Raw genomic sequence first — 18,246 nt, 5'->3', positions numbered from 1 at the left:
GATATTTTAATTTGATTTCGCCTTTGTAATTACCCTATAAGATATTTTATATTGATAAAATTTCAAGTTGTGTGTATTTTGCCCATTTCGAAGTTTCTAATGGTTTAATCACACTTATGGGGCGTTTACACTTAGTCGATTTGCGTTCGATTCAGTTGAATTGACGTCACTTTCAACTTAATCGACCGTGTAAACAGGACTTCAACTTAATCGCTTGTTGATCGAAAGCGACTAATCGACTAGCAACTGAATTGAAAGACGTTCTATTTTCTGTGGTCGATTCTATTTTCTTCTGCTATAACACCGTAAATTGTACCAATTACTTTTTGCTTGGACATCTTTAAAATTGCCAGTCGATTTCGAATCGTCCAGAGGAGAGCGAGTCGACAAGCAGCATTCAATTTCGGTTGAAACAATTGAACACATTCATCGATCTGATTCGGCCTAGTTGCTTCGATTTAGTCGCAAATGCAGCGAGTCGATTTAGCCGTGCGACTAAATCGACCAAGTGTAAACGCCCCATTAAAAAGAGTATGAACAAATACAGGTTGAGCCGAGTCTGTAGTTTTTAATTGTTAGCAAATGCTTCGCCTTAGGAATAGATGGGTTTGAAAGTGATTTGAGTTTTCGCAACACTAAGTTGATGTAAATATACGGCAGCTCCATATACATTTTACAACGATATTGTATATCTATGCGATAAATTACTTCCATTTTCGTATCTTGATTTTGGACAACGGTGCTTAAAAGTACACAATCTATCGAGTAGAAGAAGAAAAAGAAAAGAGATAATATGTTGTTGATTCTAAATATAAAGAAATGAGATTTAATCGTAGTAGCTGAAAATATATGTTGATTTTACTGTATATGTATAATTGGTACTCAAGTTACCATAACAGGAAATAGTTGTTTATTAAAACGTTGCTATGACAACCGAAAAATTATAGTATAATTAATAGAGTTTGGAGAATAAAGGCAATAGTGATATAAGTTGTCGTGCCTGATTTAATGTAATTTGATCGTGGTGATATATTTTAAAAATTTACACAGACTGTGGGCTGGAATGTAACGTGTAAAATAAGAATAATAAGTAATAAGCTATAATCGTTACATTTTAAATGGTGGTTCCTATATAATATACGTTACATTTGAGATGGTGTTATCTCGCCCAGGACACATTTTAGATGGTGGTTTCTATTATACGTTACAATTTTAGAAGCATCTGTGAAAAATTAAATACTGGTTTTCGATAAAGCTCGTATAACATTAAACAATATGGAAGAAGACACTGACAGAATGATCGTTTCGAATAATGATAAAGGGTATACATGAGAATATTCTCAAGGTTGATTTCGTATGAAACTATAGGAAAAAGGATAGGAGATGTTTGTATTTTATTAGCTGTAACAGGTTCAGTGCCAGGAAAACCCTGTAGCTTGGATCTACGGATTTTACTTCTAAATGCGGTCCATTTTTGCTCTCCCTGCTAGGTTCTAATAAATCATTACCATACTAAATTAACGTCGTTAATAACATAATATTACAATACACGACAACACCAAAGATGGAACTCTTCCGGCTGGTCCACTAGCTAGTGAGCGCGTCTTTGATTCACGTAGTTCCGGTTTCGGACTTTGTCTCGGTGGGAAAACATTAAAAATTTGAACAGATTATGACGGTTCGGATTCCGTCATAAAACTGTAGGTCTACGTCTCACATGGGCTCGATACTGAAAAAAAAGATACTAAACTTGAAGCAACCAAAACGAAAGAAGAAACAAAATTTGCAATATCTCTTGCCAGAAAACATAAATTGAAATTCGAATTTTTTTCTCTCAGAAACAAGACACGAACTTCTATTGTAAAAACAAGTTGTGCAGTGTAGTTGATGTTGATTCATAGCATAGTTTTATATTTTCAAATCAAAGACTGAACAACACGAAATTGCCATTGTTAAACAGTAGGAAAATACGTTTGGAATGTCGCTGTTCTCATTGGTATTTTTCCACTGTTTGCAGTTCTCGTTTTCTTTGTCAATTTATCAAACAATCGGAAGATAATAGCGTTGGTGTAATTGTGAAAAGCGCTTTGATAAATCATGCTTTATTATTAACGTGGATACATGATTGAAAAGGAGTATGTACGTAGATCTTTTATAACGACTTAGGGTACTAGAAGTAGGGTGTTCAAGCCATTGTTGTCCTCAACAGGAAATTGTAGTTCCTAATGTTTGGAATGAAGAAACTGTGTTAATATTAGATGTAACGGAAGGACTGCTACGTATAATCATTTCGAGTGGAATATTTAAAGATAATTATCACCAAGAAAAAAGGAACAAAATCGTGTAATGAGAGACTCTGTGCCAAGAAGAAATAACTTCTGATAAATCAAAATGAGATTTATGTTCTTCGGTTTGGTTGTTTTGTTGGTTTTGATTACTGAATGTTCAGCCCGAATTCGGAAGACGAATTGCGTCAAACTTGGTGGAAAGGTAAGTGTTATGTATAAAATAATATTTTGAATAGTTGATGGCATTCTTCAAATTATTCTGCACCAGACGCAACATCATAAACTGCCGAGTAACTTCCAATCTTCAGTAATTATGCTATTAATTTGAATAATACTTAGAATCAACTATCCACCAATTAGTATTACTTTAGCAAAAATACGACAAGCTCCATTTGTAATGACTAGACCATTTACGCCTTCCTTCCTTTAAATCATTAATAGATTATAAAACTGTAAGGTACAGCTATTGGTAAGTTACCTACTTCATTAAGTGTGATATAAAAATATAAATTTGTACTAAATAGTAAATTGTATTAAATAATAAAAAGATTTAAATAAGTTGCCTTGCAAAATCATATTCTGCAAATAATATCCAATTATACTCAAATTTATATGGTGCTATCCCAGTTTAGGTATCCACAGATTTGTAAAATTTATGGAATAAATCAGTAATGTTATTTCAGAAGAAAAATTTATGAGTAATCAAAATATATGGGTATCTTACCTGTAATATGACTAATAATGTAGAAATACGTAATGCAAAATGTATGCTTTTAACCACACATTACTGCATAAGGAAGCCATGATGAACGCAAGTGAAGGCAATATTCCAGTGCAACGTATATTCTTAATTTATTCTTGCGATAGTAGGCCTTTAAAATATACAAAAGAAATACTTAAATTTTATCTTTAAACTTTATCTACGGATTATCTTTAAGGTGAAATAAATAGGTTAACACTTTCGAGTAAAAAAAAAAAAAATCAAAATATCCAAAGCTGTTTACGAGGGCGCTGATACAATTGAAAATATGGAAAAATGATGAAAATTCTATCTTATTAATATTTCACAAGTCTAACTTTGTGAAGAAAAGATTTCTTCCTGCACTGGAAATAATGATGACTAAAATTTTAGAAAGAACAGTTTCGAAATGAAAAATGAAATGAAATCTTTGAGTTTTATGTCCCGTGGTTACGCCGGTTAGGCCAAAGGAGACGGTGATGGTGAGTAATGAATGAAATGGTGGAATGAAGAAAGTGGGAGGAAACGGGAGAACCCAGAGAAAATCCACGCACACGGTGTTTGTCCACCACAAAGTTCACTTGGCGGGGGCTGGGATCGAACCCGGGACTCCAAGCACCAGAGGTGAACGCTCTACCACTGAGCCACCGCGGCCCCAACAACAGTTTCGAGCTTCAATTGTCTTGATAATGGATTTTGTTGCGTCTAATACTATATTTTTGTTTATTTCCAAAATGTAGACAATAATTAAACTGTTTCTTTTATCAACATATTTCTACTGGTATATATCGATCATTTCCAACTGAAAGGTCTGTAACGTTACAGTTTGTTGCTCTGATTCTCAGTTAATCTAACAAAGAAGTGAAGCTGTCAGAAAACTTCATGACGGGCAAACAAGAACATCGATGATATAGATCATGGTGGAAAGACTACAAGGTGGATGCAATGCAGTGCTGCATTCTTGTCGCTCTGGCGCATGACGTCATCTCGGTCGCAGACGTGGCCAGCGAGAGTCAGATGAACTTTTAACAAGCGCTTGCTCGCTGGTATCTTACACGCAAACTTCTCTTCTATTTATAGTGATCTCAAACAAAGTAAATATTTTAGTACAAAGAATAATTATATAAACGTAATGTAATCAATGCTTAAGCTAAGTGAATTCAAAGGAAGATATTTACAATAGCAAAAGAAACAGCAATATCAGTTCATAAATTTATTAAACAACTTTGAAGCTTGAACAAGCCAATATTACTCTTTACATTTTCTGCTTTTTCTTTCTTTTCTTTTCTTTCTTTCTTTCTTTTCTTTTCTTTTTTAAATATCTGAAGTAATACATTCGAGTACAAGGATCTTATAAAATAGAGGATCTATCCTTACAACAAAATCTTGAAGCCATGCCTCACAGTTTCGCCACCCCTACTCTGCCCACTTCGTCCAATAGGATCGCAATGTTTTGAGCCAACAATCATGGCGGAAACGAAAGTAGCTAATCAGACGATGGTAGAAACGAGAGTAGCCAATCAGACGTGCCGATGCTCGGTTGCTTTCTGTCTTCACCGTCCTCTATTTACAACATTCTTGCTCGAGTATGTATAGACCTGAATAATCTATAACACAGTGTGTCGTTAATGCATTTTATTATTATATATTTATATATGTTCAAGTATATTTTCGTAACACATTGATCGGTTTTGATTTACTATTATTATTTTGCTTGAAAGAGAATTCTTTACTGATAACCCCATATAAATTTTGAGAATATCTCAAGGGAGAATTCATGGTTTTCATAAACAGAAATGCACGTACGTATATTTTCGTTATGCTTGGACAGTTGTTTTTTTTTTTTTTTTTTTTTTTTTTTTTAAGACGTTGCTCCCACGTAAGTTTCGTCAGAATCTCAGGGGAGGTTAAAAATTTTATTGAGCAGGGACGCACGTATTTAATATTTTAAACATCGTTTTTATTTTTGATTTATAAAAAAAATCATCTTATTTGAAACCGCTGATCGCTTATTTATAGAATTTGTATTTGAACAAAAGGTTTGGTGAAACTGACAGTTCTCTGAATATTAGTGTCAAAATTTACGCCCTAACAAACTGTATTATTAAACATTTGTACGAAATAAAACGTTACATATACTATTATGTTCTAAAATATATAAAAATAAATATGCATATACAAAGCACCTCAAACAAAGGAATTGCAACTTGACTATTTCAAGCAAGAAACAAAGTACTAGGCGTAAGTGAAGACGATGTAGGGGTGTTACAGCTAGACTAGAAAACACATAAACCATAAAATTACACAATTTTCTTAATTTCCTTGATAAGTTTTCTCTTTTCTGTCCCGTGGACTAAAGAAGGCAAAAGATAAATGCAAGTGAATGATTATGTGGCATTTGGTGGAATGAGAATGCGGTAGTACCCCGAGAAACTCACGATGTTGTCCACCAGAAACTCACTTGACCGAGAAGCGGGCAGTATCCCTTGCACCAGAGGTGAGCCTTCTGCCACTGAGCCACCGTGCTTCCTTGATTGGTTGAGAATCTACCATATTTTAAAATTTACTGCAATCATTCTTAATTTTATAATTCTGGAGGGGGGCCCTAAATATGTATATGTAATTATCCAAAGTTATGATTAAAATGAACAAAAAATTCCAAAATTTGAGTGTAAAAATGTCCCGACAATGTCGCCCTGACATGGTAGGTGGACACTTTATTCTCTTGATCAAATATATTGTTATATATATCTTTGTAACCGTTAATCGTTATTACAAACCTTCCATTCGTTAGTTAATTTGAAGTCCAATGTCCCGTTTTAGCATCGAGGCTACAGGGAATGCAGACCTCCAGAATGAAATGGGACCTAAACTACTGTAACGCGTTCAATGCTCTCCATATGCGTAACTCGAGGGAGGTAAGCCTCCTAGATCATCGTGCCTCCCTTCTCGAGTTACATGCCTGTCTCTGTGGGGAAAATTTTGTCTCAATAGCTTATGTATAAGGAAATGATGATAGAAATTATCACCTCTGTCGGTTCCCCTCCCTCATGATTTCGAATCCGGGTCTTACCTCAAAGTTCGTCTTTTTAAATCATACTGTTGGATTTTTGTATGCAGAATCAACACAAGCTACTGTAGCCCTATATACTATTATTACCAGTGGCGTATTTAGGGGGGTGGCTTCCGGGCTTAAGCCCCCCCCCCCCGAAATTTTACTTAGTATAGTAAAGTAAATGAAATATCTTGCAGAATTTTCACATTTCCAGGCAAAGCCCCCCCCGAAAGTTAGCAAAGCCCCTCCCGAAACAAAATCGTAGATACGCCACTGATTATTACATACTATTAATACTAAAAAGAAAGTACGTAAATAAATCGCTTTTTTATAATTTCATTTGCCATTGCATTTATTTATTACTTTTATGTAAAACTTACCATATTTTAGGTTTATTTTGTCCTGTCGCCTGCAAGCTAAAATTCATTTCTGGAGACATTCCCCTCTTTTTGGGGAAATCTAAAGTATTTTATATTAGTTCCCTTAGTTTTTCTGTAATAATTACTACAGCCGTACATTGCACAATTAGGCATTCTCGATATCATTTAAAAGAACAAAGTAACAAAGAATTTCCACTTGTCACTTAAAGCCGCGCCGTTTCCCGTTGTCTCTTGCAAACTAGATGACGTCACAGCCACGACAGCGCTCCAGGCGACATGCGCATGCAACCACCTTGTAGTCTTTCCACCATGATATAGATGATAGTTTTGCAGGCATACTACTGCTGGAGCCATAATTATTCGTATTCTGCAAACAATTGTTTATTCCATTCCACTACTTCGTCTCAACTTCTCTTTTGATCCATCTGCTATCTCTGTCCTTTCACTGATCGTAAACACGTGACCCTATGCCATATATTGGCCAGATGAAATGACTGATATATGTAGATGGTTATCGAAATAATTGAAACTCCACAACATAATACAACTTACCTTTTTATTACGGAGTTGGATCACTTACAGCCGGTAGTAAAATTTGTATTTGTCTTGGAATTGAGGCATATCGCACAGCTTGTATTTGTCTCCGTATTGAGGCATACGACTTGCATTTGTCTAGGAGCGTGCTTGTATTTGTCTCGAATTGATTCATACAGCCTGTACAAGGGTCATTTAACTTGAAGTGGCAACATAGTTGTGAAATGGAATGTAGTGAATCACTCACCTCAAGAAGCTTGCAGTCTTTCGATGTAGTCTCCGCCAGCCTGTTGAACCCTTCTACAGATGTCTGGTAACAGTTGAATACCTGTCAAAGCCCCACTTTGTGAGAAGGTGTTGACAGTGCACCCTAAGGCACGAACAATGCTGGGAATGTCTCTGAAACGTTTGCCCCTGAGAGATTCTTTCATTTTTGGGAAAATATCAAAATCGCAGGGGCTCATAGCCGGGGAGTATGGCGGGTGCTCCAGTACCTCCCAACCCCATCATCGTAACAGAGTCTGTACTGGATTGGCTGTATGGTATCTGGCAGTGTTGTGTAGGAGAATTGGTCCAGACTCCAGGAGGTGTGGACGTTAGTGCCGCAATGCTGGTGACAAATGGTGACCGAGGTATGAAGCATAGCATGAAGCATTGACGGTAACACCCGGTGGATCTTGATGTGACAGGATGATGCCTTCGTGGTCGTATGACATTATCATCATCACCGTTAAGTTTGCTGGCTCCTGTCTAAATTTTTTCGGTCGTAGAACTTCTGGGTGGCGCCATTCACTCGACTGACGTTTCAATTCATGCTCGTAGGATCTTTCACACGTTTCGTAACTTGTAATGCGGAACAAAAAGCCATCACCCTCCTCATTGTAACGTTGAAGGTGTAGGCGCCCACATTCCCACCTATGCTACTTTTGAACCTCGATCAGAGCATGGGGTACCCATCTGGCTGCAATTTTCCGCATTCCAAGATTTTGTTTTAGCATGCGTAATACTAATCTGGAAGAAATGTTCAGCTCCTGCATCAATTCAGTACAATCCTGTACACATCTACGGAACACACTACATTCGTCATTTGTCTGCTGCCTACATGACACTCCAATCGTAGCAGTGTTGCCAGTTCGAGTTAAATGACCCTCGTATTTGTCTCGGATTTGAGGCTTACAGCTTGTATTTGTCTCGGAATTGAGGCGTACAGCTTGTATTTGTCACAAAATTTACACTATACGGGTTACATTCATCGTGGAATTAAAGATATGGCTTGAATTTTTCGCAAATTGAGGCATACAGCTTCTATTCGTTGTGTAACTGTGGTCTTACAGTTTATAAATTGTTTTCTGCGGATCGTGGATCATTGCTCACGCACTCCAGAATTCAACTGCGTCATCGATAATGTACAGCTAAGAAAATCTGCTGCAGATTCGATGTAGAAACTGATCACAGATTCTCAATAACGTTTAAGGCGGGGGATTGAGCAAGTTAAGGGATGTCAACGTTCATCTAAAAATTCCTCAGACATTTTAAATTGAAGGAAATCTGTTGGTTAACATGGGATCCGAACCACATAATCGGAAATAAAACCCACATATTACTTCCCAAAGAAACGTATAGTAACCTTATAGTTGCAATAGAGATCGCTTCAGTTATCATACAGAAAACTAGCTTGATTCGTTTTGATATGTTATTCAACTAATTTCTTCTTATACTTCTTTGCTTATTATTACTTATTTATTTTTAGTGTAATGCATCTACGAGGTGTTGCCACAATAACTGGGAATGCAGAAGAGATCCATGGAGATCGAAAGTAAACATTTGTTGGGGTAAGTTTAGTTTATTAACCTTACCTTGTCGTTATGGTTGTTGTTACATTCTGAATCACTACAATATCATCATCATCTCGGTAATAAATTATATGAGCAGCTCGGGCGAATATAATGCTAAGCGCCACTTCCAGTGAAATTGGCTTATTAGGAGGAAGGGGTTATGATCAAACCACAGAAGTGTATGTAGATGCTTTTATTCCGGAAATGTAAGTGCAGAAGCCAGAAGTTAGTTTGATGTGTGTCATTAGATTGATTGCATGGAGACGAATAACCTTCTACTCCAAAGTTAGAAAATGTGACATACCATTATGTTCGCCTGAGTTGTTCTGGTTTTACCAACTACTTTGAGTGTTGTGAAGTACAATGTTAAAGTATTTCAAATGCAAATTTAAATGTAAGACAATTAGTTTTAGGTCCTCACTTTATCTTATTTTTGTAAATAATTCGATAGTAATAAAAAAAAGTACAAGTTTGGAAAGTGGAACAGTTAAAAGGTTAAGCAGCTTATTTCCGACTGATTTGGTAATGCTAGTGGCATTCTATGTAGTTGCGCCAGAAACATGAAACCGGCGTGTTTTCACTATCTTGTCTCAGCTTTCAGGTACCAGAATGTTTTGTTGGTGTTACTGAAATGCCGCCGAAAGTCAACCATTGTTGGGAAGGGAACCAGGGCTGGATTAACCCATCTGGAGGCTCGGGGCTAGAAAAAATATGTGACCCCTGCTGACTTCACCTAATAAATTTCTGTCAAAGTACAGTAGGAAAGTTAAGGGAATATGTTTCATATTTTTGATCATATTTTATTTTATTATGATGATTGTAAAGCCAGTTGAGATTTTAATCAGATTGGAGGCCCGGGACAACATATATCGTACTTACGAGTACAGCCGAACTCATCCGAAGGGGGCCAATATTGACTTTAACCCGCTATATATCCTATTAAATATTCTGTTGTATAGCACTAGGGTTCCCAAGCTATGGTTGGTCAAATGTTGAGACATATTATTTTAAAAAACGCATATACAAATAAATGATCTGATAGGGATGAAATTGTCGTAATGGTAGATCTAAACCAGCTCTATATCCATATGATATATTGTTCATCTCTCATTTCCTGAGTTTTAAAGTCATATTTTGAAAAACAAAACCTACATATATGCAAATCATCCGATCCAGTTCAAATTTCAAATCCAGACCGATCCAGAATAACAGTAGCCTCAGAATTTTGTGAATCAGTTAAATATAGTTAAATTGTAAATCTTAGCTTGTGCATTCGCTTGAACTGATATAATAAAAGTGTAACAGGCACATTCTGTAACAGTTTGCATCAACAACAACGCAAAATTTGCTATAATTGGCACAGCAGCTGTAATGAATTTATGCATTTTCGTGCGTTACGTTGTTGCATGTAGAATTCTATTAAGATCGGTATGAAATGACTCCCTAAGAAATTGACATCGATTGTAAGTTTTAATTCCATGCTGTAAACAATGCTTTATATAATATATTCAGGGGTGGATCCAGAGGGGTGATCGCTCCCCCCCCCAGAAGAGGAAACTTTCTTATTTTATATATATAAATAAAATCCATCCCAAAGTTTGGAGCCCTTAAAAGTAGCAGTATAACAACCCACCGCCTCCCCCAGAAGTTGGTCCTGGATCCGCCCCTGAATATATTTGGCATTTATACCAAGCATTGAAGAATGTATTATATTTTTTTGCTATCTTTAACGTAAATAATTTTGTAAGCGAATGAATTTTCTGACAAAACTCACGTTTTCAAAATTGCTGTCATCTGAGTTCAATTTCTTGATATATGATGTATTCTTGATGTATTTCAACTCATAAAGATCATGTCATTAGTTGATTTAACATTGTAAATTAGCACCAGACATGTGTTAAAATAAAACACAACCAGTGTAACACAAAGCCACTGTGTTGAATTAACACTACCATATATATACGCTTATATATATATATATATATATATATATATATATATATATATATATATATATATATATATATATAATACTGTGTACATTAGCCCTTGTAGGGATTGAAGTCATGAAAACGTGAGATCCTTATCTCCACCCATATTCCACTCTGTTTCGACTAGGGCGAACCCTATACCTTTATTGTGACCTGTAAATATGTAAGTAGTAATATGTGAAGTTTCCCAACAATGTTTAGAAATCTTTCTGTGCCTATATATATATATAAACCTTTCTGTGCCTATATATATTAAATTTATTTATTTATTTGTGGTTACATACAGATCACAACAGGTATATTACCTAATGATAGTGACCTAGTCAGTTTGTACATAGTTAGAGCATGCAAGAATTCACTTATATAATTGCAAATATACATTTATAGATATGACCATTTTAATTAATGAATCTTCAATAGGATTTCACAATAGTTCTTAGAGAACGGTCATTTATATTAAATATGTCAAGTTCAGGATTACTTTCAGCATAGGAGTTAAAAATATAACATATTCTCCTAATAGGTGACATGTATAGGGTATTTGTTCTAGCAGTAGGTAAATGAAAAGTAATATTTCTAGGACGCGTGCGTTTATATGGAACATGTAATTCTAACTGGGATAGTAAATACTCAGAGTCTATATTATTTTGCAATAATTTCATTAAGAAAATCAAAAGTTGGGTGGTACGTCTATCTTCGAGAGATGAGATATCGTGCTTACGAAGGAGGTCGGTATATTTTTCGAATTTTGGATATAGTCCCGTTTCCTTTTAAGTTAAGTACCTCACAAAACGACATTGAATCGCTTCAAGACGTGTTTTGTTTTTCTGACTGTTGGGATGCCATATGATTGAAGAGTACTCAAGTTTGGATCTAACGTAACTATTGAACAGGGTTTTAAGAACATTAGTATTTGAAAAGTCAAAGCCAAGTCTGATTACGAAGCCGAGGTTTCTGTAGGCTTCACTAACAATGCGATTGATATGCTTGTTGAAGGAAAAGTTGGAGCTAATAGTGACCCCTAAATCAGTTACAGAGTCCACTCTTTGTACAGGAGTGTTGTTTATACTGTAATTAAATTTGAGATTATTAGTTTTCTTAGTGAATGTAATAACGTTACATTTTTTAATGTTAAGATTAAGTTTGTTCGATATACACCAAGTATGTAGTGCGCTTAGATCTTCTTGTAGTGCGAGAGCATCGGAGGGCTGGGAAATTCTTCGATAGAGTTTTACATCATCAGCAAATAATAATTTAGTACAATTTAGTAGCACATTTGGGAGATCATTTATAAAGATTAAGAATAATAATGGACCAAGGTTTGAGCCCTGAGGGACCCCTGACGTTACAATGAAACTTGGAGTTGTTATATTTTTATAAATTATATGTTGTCTGCGATGAAAGAGGTATGACATTAGGAATTGTCTAGCTTCGAGAGTGAAGTTGAATGAAATAAGCTTGTTCAATAAAATATCATGATCCAGTGTATCAAAAGCTTTCTGAAATCCGTATATATTGCATCAACTTGATTTCTATTGTCAATTTGCTCCGCAATGAAGTGTATGAATTCAACGAGATTAGTTGTTGTAGATCTCTTCGGCAGAAAACCATGCTGATATGAAGATATTAAAGGACGAATATGGTTAAAGATTCTTTGATAAACTATAGATTCAAATATCTTAGCTGGGTCAGATATTAAGGCAATGGACCGATAATTTTGAACGTCATGGTTGTCGCAGTTGCTTTTTGGTATTGGTAAAATATTCGAAACTTTCCACTTAGATGGGAACAGGGATGACGATAGCGATTTATTAAATATAGCTAGTAGTGGATATTTTAGGATTTTAGCGCATCCTTTTATTACATATGGAGGTACATCGTCCGGGCCAGGGGAGCTTCTAGGCTTGAGATTTTTAATTGCATTTTCTACTTCGGTCAGATGTATGGGGTGAAAATTTAGGTTGTCAATTATTTCAGAAGTTTCAAGATTTGAAGTGTTTTGTATGTCATAGGTAGGTGATGAGTTGCTGACGATTTTTTGAAAGTGCTGTTTAAAAGCATTTGCAATTTCTAGGTTATCTTTTAAAATATTGTTTTCAAATCGAAGAGTATTATGATCTGATTTTCTAGTTTTGTTTTTTACATACGACCAGAAAGCTTTTCGATTTTCTAGTATATTTTGTTCACAGTTGTGTACATAGTTTTTATAAGCTCCGTTGATTTCTCTATTAAGGCAAGCTCTAATACTACAAAATTTTTCGTGATGATATTCTGAAAAAACTCCTCCACGTTTCCATTTTTTATGGTGGTATTTCTTACTTTTCACAAGTTTAATTATATTTCTAGTGAACCATATGGGATAGTTACGAGAATATCTTTTTGATGGAACACATTTGTCAAAGATTGAGTATAAAATGTTATAGAACTCTTCTACCGCTAGATCTACATTAGCACAATCATTTACCCGTTTCCAGTCAGCACGCGAAAGTTCATTATACAAGTCAAAAAATTTTGCTTTGGAAAAATTATAACGCGGTTTTATTTCAGAAGTTGAAGATTTAGGCTGATGTGCCTGTCTAAATTCTATTAAGAGGGAAGGATGGTGAGGGTCTTCTGGAACTAAGGGGGGCTGTTTGTGAGAAACAGTGGCATTAGAGATATTGGTAAGCACTAAGTCTAGTGTCTTGCCGTAGAAGTTGATGATGTTATTAATACTATTCAAGTTGAGGTAGCACATAATATTATAGAGGTCATTGTAGGTACCGGTAGCAGTGTCAAATTCAATATATATTCATTTTAGACATCAGAAGGTCAGGTACATTTTCAACACTCTTAGAGTAATTCCTATTAGCCACTGTTAGAATTTATTCCAGATATGTTTTTTTCATTTAATTTTGGTTTATTTTTGGACATGTTAAACAATGATCGAAAGTCATTTCTAAACAAAATTGCAAACACTGATATATTCTTTGTAATGTGGCTATGTATTGTATTAAAGTATTGTATTTTACATTAAGTTTGATGTTTCAATGTAACGTGTTTGCACGTTAGTTTTCCAACTATGAAATTACAAAATTAACATATATTGCATCGTGTTTCTTTTTCAGTTCGACCAGGTGGACGTGAAGCACCCAAACACAATTCGAACAACTCGACCAGTGCAAGAGTCGGAAATAGACTTTCTCGGTCATGAATTTACAGAAAATCTCCATAGACAATAAGGTATTACTTTGGTTCTGTCAAACGAAAAATCCTGTTAGACTTTGCTTTCAGCTAATACAAGTGTTTCCCAAACTTTTGTACAGAGTTAGAAAAAAAAACTATTTTATGCGATATGTTCTGTTAACAAACATAGCTAGATACCTATCCATATAGGATGCTTACAAATAACTTGATAGAAGTATTATATCCTAAAAACATTCCAATAGTCCCAAACGTATAAGCAAAAGTTAAATTAGTTGCGTACGTATTTAATAAATGCATACTACATTAATTTAATCAACTACAGTGTAGCACGTGTGTTGTTTTGTCTTAAATTTGTACTCTATAACGATTAAACGTGTTGCAGAAGATAATATTTTGTATATCTCTGGAAATAAATTTGATTAAAACGGTTTCTAATTTAAATGTTAACATGCATAAAATAAACAACTAGCAAAAATGTGCCTGTATCTTAGGATTTCTATAAATAAAATATATATTTTAATACAAAGTTATTTCAATAGCTTTCGTATGACCTGCTTGGAAGATTAATCGCAGTCGCCAGGAGTTTAAATTTCCTAAGTCTGTTAGACACTATAACATTTTCTTCAGCCAAATAGTACTAGTAAAGGAAGAAGAATATTGTATTTCAACTTTGAGTTACCATTCGGGATTAATTATTGAAAAGCTGTTAAGAAAACCAAATAAAAAATCAATAAAAATAAGGATTTTTTGACATAACTTCATCTGTGTCCTATACTATATACTCCATAATAACTGCTGAATACGATGTTAGTATTAAAAGTGGAATCTAAGACTGATTCTGTTATAAGAAGGCTATAGTTCCCTTCTCTATCCAAGTTTCACAATCCTGCGGTACTTCTGCAACAATTTTTATATAGCTAGTTGGTGAGTACTTCAAATTATATACCAGAAGCCAAACTCCCTCTAAAAGTCATTGCGGGACCACCGCAGTATTCTGAAACATGGATATTTGGATAAAACACATATTAGTTCCTATGTGAAGTCTCGACCCGACTACGGTAGGTCCCATAGTTTTGGAGCTATGGACCTTTAAAGTTATTTTTTTCCTCTTTTCGGCAGCCTATAACTCCGAAAGGAAGCATTTGTGCAACCAGGTTGATCTATACTTTTCGTCTTACCTTGATGTCAGGAATCGCCTCCCAAACGTTGTCGGTGTTGTTTCGAAACACCTTGTATAATTGAATTGCGTCAAACCTTGAAGACTTATGTCCAAATAATTTTTATATCCATTCATTCTTTCCTTTTTACGTAAGCCTTTTGTAAATACATGGATAACATATACCTATGTTTGATGCAAAAAGCTCCAGATTTGATTCCCAATGGGATCTCAAGGAGAATACAGTCTTCTAACTAGTCTCCGTTATATTACTATAACTATCAACAATTCTTGGTAATTTTTAAACCGAATACACATCTACATTATATAGTATATAGGGAAAGCAATAAGAAAGAAGTCTTTTTATTTCAGTTCGTTTATTTCAAAAGATTACGATGAGCACTTCTTCATGTTTCTAGGGAAGTACTTGAATCCCTCTGTTCTCCCTTGCTGCGCAAATCTCTTAACTGACAAAACAAAACGAAATGCAAAATTATGAATTTGAAGTATAAAGCTTTTCTCTATTTCGTCTATTTATAAAAATATCAAGGCAGGTGGGTCATGTTTTTGCTGGAGTCTTGGTATTCTTGTACATTTATTCTTGGTTTTAGTTTTGCATATGTATCCTCGGTCCAGGGGCTTAACTAGGTTGGGGCAACTGGGGCGATGTCCCCGGTCCAAAGGCGATCAAGGTGCCATTGGTACGATCGTGAATAAATGGGGGTCGTAATTACATGACCTACATTTTAATGGTTTTGGGTGACCACTTCCAACCTCTGCCAAATGAAAATTTAGTACTAGCGTAGAAATTAATAATGACGTAATTCTGTGTCAAAACCTCTGGCATAGTGTGTGAAAGATGGCAACATTGCATCTTCCTTCACCATTTGGCGCTCCACCGATGTATAGTCCAAACACTTTATAAGATAAGAAAAATCCTCACCTATTAGATTAAAACCTATTGTTTCCGGCAACCAAATATCTGAAGGTCGAACAGTCCTTCAAATACAGGAGAAATCTTAAAAGCCCAAACATTAAAACTTGCTGACCCAATCACCCCAAACGAAATACTATCCAGCCCAATAAAATTTCCATCAGGCCCAGTCACTTGGAGGGGCTTGAAGTTGGCCCTCAAACTTCGTGAGGTCTAACTATTTCAAAGACAGCCCAAATTTTGAACTTTTCTACACTGTTAGTAGACACAAAGAACTGTCAATTCCAATAAACGTATTGGTCAGAAATATCATAGTAGTGAAGTTGGCCCCGACAAAAGAAGCAGGAAAATCACTTTTCAGAAAGTTTAATAGCCCATATTTCGGATACTATAATAGCCCAAACACTAAGAGTTGCTGACCCAATCAGCCCAAAAGAAGTACTATACAGCCCAATAAAAAAAAAAACCTCGTCTGGCTTAATCACTTGGGGGCTAATGTGAAGTTGGCCCCCAAACTTTGTGAAAGTCTAATTCTGTTTCAAATACAGCCCAAATCTTGAAAACTGCTACTCGACACAAAGTACTGTCAATTCCAACAAACTATTTGTCAGAAATATCATAGTAGTGAAGTTGGCCCCGACAAAAGAAGCAGGAAAATCAATTTTCAGAAAGTTTCATAGCCCAAATTTCGGAAACTATAATAGCCCAAACGCTAAAAGTTGCTGACCCAATCAGCCCAAACGAAGTACTATTCAGCCCAATAAAAATCTCGTCTGGCCCAATCACTTGGGGGCTTATATGAAGTTGCCCCTCAAGCTTTGTGAAGCTGTAGCTTTGATTTCAGAGTAGCCTAAACACTAAAAGTTGCTAGCCCAAACAGCCCAAATGAATAAGTTTCTGGCTTAATAAAGATCTCGTGTGGTCCAGACTTTTCAGGGGCCAACTTCACACAGGCACTTAACTCAGTATGATGTGCTTATTCCGTAAAAAAAAAAGAAAAAAAGAAAGAAAAGAAAAAGAAAGAAAGAAAGAAAACTCGATTTAGGGGCCGTTCAAAAATTTTGTGGTCCCCGATCCACAAACTAAATATTGACCAAGATCGCAATATTTTGATGCATTGTTTTTAGATCATTCCTAAAATTCTTGGCCAAATCGAAATCTTTTGTTCCATTTTTTATCCCAAATTCTAAATCCTAAAATTCTATCTTATTGTAAAATATTGTCTTAGAATTTTGTATCATGTTTAGGTGGTAGATAAGGCTTCTTATGGCCTTAACCTACATGTGAAACAGGTCGAAATAAATAAATAAACGTCTGGGAAAGTATAATCGGCAAAAAAGTGTAAAATATACTTGAAACAAGGATAGAAGAACACAGGGAGAACTACAAGGAAAAACATTTGCTATGAAGTCACCATTGTAAAATCACACTTTGTAAAGAGTCCTGCTTAGGAATACTTCACATAAATTGATGCTCTGTACTGCAGTTCAGATATTGAAAATGTAATCCAATGTTTCTTAAAAGTATTTTTAATAAATATAGCAACTAAACTATAGTATGTACAACTAAACTTCCTTTATGTATTTTATATGCTTCGTCAGCTTTTTATTTTTTGTTAATTTATAGAATATACAATGTGCTTTCTAATGTTGCCTTATTATTGGAAAGCAAAATACGATATACCAAAAGCTTTAAACTTTCCAGCAGTGTACAATACATAATTATTTTGGCATTTCTAGATTTTGAGATTCGATTTGTTGGTGTAGTTTTACTATACGAATCCACAGATAGTAAAATGTACGCAAAAATTTGGGGAAATCTTTAATTTGCCCATTTTATGTCGAGAACAGGACCCAACGAACTCCTACGGGGTTTTAACTCGTTCCTACTCCTACTGCTACCCCTACCCCTACTCCTACTAATATTACTGTTTATACGATGGATCCGTATAGTAAAACTGCACGATTTTTTTTAATATATCAAAAAAAAGACCAGCATTGTTGAGAAGGTTTATGTCTCCAAGGCCCGCATTTCAAGTCTTAATTTGCATGGATAATTATCACCTGTATCTAACAAAACAATCTTTACCAAGATATAATTCATCACAGCTTTGACAAGTGGAATTTAAAACAATTATAAATAAGAGGC

General features: G+C 35.2%; 1 long non-coding RNA gene across 1 annotated transcript; it reads left to right on the top strand.

The window, feature by feature from the left end:
- The first annotated feature begins 1,995 nt into the window (after window positions 1–1,995).
- LOC145674945 (uncharacterized) lies at window positions 1,996–14,580 on the top strand. Its single transcript, XR_014129083.1, has 3 exons — window positions 1,996–2,490; window positions 8,747–8,828; window positions 13,930–14,580. It is a non-coding gene; the product is annotated as an uncharacterized LOC145674945 (long non-coding RNA).
- Window positions 14,581–18,246: the final 3,666 nt, after the last annotated feature.

The sequence above is a fragment of the Thermobia domestica genome, chromosome 18 (genome assembly GCF_964235325.1).
Source record: "Thermobia domestica chromosome 18, izTheDome1.hap1.1, whole genome shotgun sequence".
Lineage (NCBI taxonomy): Eukaryota > Metazoa > Arthropoda > Insecta > Zygentoma > Lepismatidae > Thermobia > Thermobia domestica.
Note: the sequence above shows the minus strand (reverse complement) of the source record. Positions and strands in the feature narration are given on the sequence as shown.